At 36.2% G+C, this 1,883-nt stretch overlaps 1 non-coding gene across 1 annotated transcript; it reads left to right on the forward strand.

Annotated features, from left to right (window-relative positions):
- Window positions 1-731: 731 nt before the first annotated feature.
- LOC148580356 (small nucleolar RNA R71) lies at window positions 732-839 on the forward strand. The gene has a single exon (XR_015899176.1). It is a non-coding gene; the product is annotated as a small nucleolar RNA R71 (small nucleolar RNA).
- Window positions 840-1,883: the final 1,044 nt, after the last annotated feature.

Raw genomic sequence — 1,883 nt, forward strand, 5'->3', positions numbered from 1 at the left:
CCTTTTGGATTCTCTTCTGTATTGCTTGGGAGAGTACTAGGAGGAATTTCAGTGATCCTTTTACTCAGCTGGCCCACTTGTGCTTCCAAATTTCTAATGGAAGACCTTGTTTCATTCATGAAACTCATAGTGGCCTTAGATAGATCAGAGACTAAATTTGCTAGATTAGAAGTATTTTGTTCTGAGTTCTCTGTCTGTTGCTGAGTGGATGATGAAAAAGGCTTGCTATTGCTAAACCTGTTTCTTCCACCATTATTAAAGCCTTGTTGAGGCTTTTGATCCTTCCATGAGAAATTTGGATGATTTCTCCATGATGAGTTATAGGTGTTTCCATAAGGTTCACCTAAGTAATTTACCTCTGCTATTGCAGGGTTCTCAGGATCATAAGCTTCTTCTGCATAAGAAGCCTCTTGAGTACTGTTGGATGCAGCTTGCATTCCATGCAGACTCTGAGAAATCATATTGACTTGCTGAGTCAATATTTTGTTCTGAGCCAATATGGAATTCAGAGTATCAACCTCAAGAACTCCCTTCTTCATAGGCGTCCCATTACTCACAGGATTCCTTTCAGAAGTGTACATGAACTAGTTATTAGCAACCATGTCAATGAGTTCTTGAGCTTCTGCAGGCGTTTTCTTTAGGTGAATGGATCCACCTGCAGAAGTGTCCAGTGACATCTTTGATAGCTCAGATAAACCATCATAGAATATATCCAGGATGGTCCATTTTGAAAGCATGTCAGAAGGACACTTTTTGGTCAACTGTTTGTATCTTTCCCAAGTTTCATAGAGGGATTCACCTTCTTTCTGTCTGAAGGTTTGAACATCAGCTCTAAGCTTGCTCAGCTTTTGAGGAGGAAAGTACTTGGCTAAGAAAGCCGTGACCAGCTTATCCCAAGAGTTCAGGCTATCTTTGGGTTGAGAATTCAACCATAATCTAGCTCTGTCTCTTACAGCAAAAGGGAAAAGCATGAGCCTGTAGACTTCAGGATCTACTCCATTAGTCTTAACAATATCACATATCTGCAAGAATTCAGTTAAGAACTAAAAAGGATCTTCAGATGGAAGTCCATGAAACTTGCAGTTCTGCTGCATCAGAGAAACTAATTGAGGTTTCAGCACAAAGTTGTTTGCTCCAATGGCAGGAATGGAGATGCTTCTTCCATGTAAATTGGAATTAGGTGTAGTAAAGTCACCAAGAATCTTCCTTACATTATTATTATTTTCGGCTGCCATCTCCTCTTCCTGTTCGAAAATTTCTGAAAGGTTATCTCTGGATTGTTGTATTTTAGCTTCTCTTAATTTTCTCTTCAGAGTCCTTTCAGGTTCTGGATCTGCTTCCACAAGAATGTTCTTATCCTTGCTCCTGCTCATATGACAAAGAAGAGGGCACAGAAAAATAATAATAATAATAGAGATCCTTTATACCACAGTATAGGGATCCCTGTGTGAGTAGAAGAAGAGGGGGAGACAAAGAATGTAATATAATGGAAGAAACACAACTGTGAGGATGGTAGAGATGTGAGATGAGATGTTAGGATATGAATGAATAAATAGAATAAGATGGGGGAGGGATAATTTTCGAAAATTATTTTGAAAAAGAGTTAGTGATTTTCGAAAATGGTTTTTGAAAATTGTTAGTATTTTTTTTTTTCGAAAAATTTTTTAAAATTAAAAATAAAAATAAGAATAATTAGTTAATTAAAAAGAAATTTTTGAAAAAGAGGGAAGATATTTTCGAAAATTAGAGAGAGAGAGTTAGTTAGGTAGTTTTGAAAAAGTTAAGAAACAAACAAAAAGTTAGTTAGTTAGTTAGTTGAAACAAATTTTGAAAAGATAAGAAGTTAGGAAGTTAGAAAAGATATTTTGAAAAGATATTTTTTT

Source organism: Arachis ipaensis, chromosome B10, assembly GCF_059453495.1.
Source record: "Arachis ipaensis isolate K30076 ecotype BB chromosome B10, ASM5945349v1, whole genome shotgun sequence".
Taxonomy (NCBI): domain Eukaryota; kingdom Viridiplantae; phylum Streptophyta; class Magnoliopsida; order Fabales; family Fabaceae; genus Arachis; species Arachis ipaensis.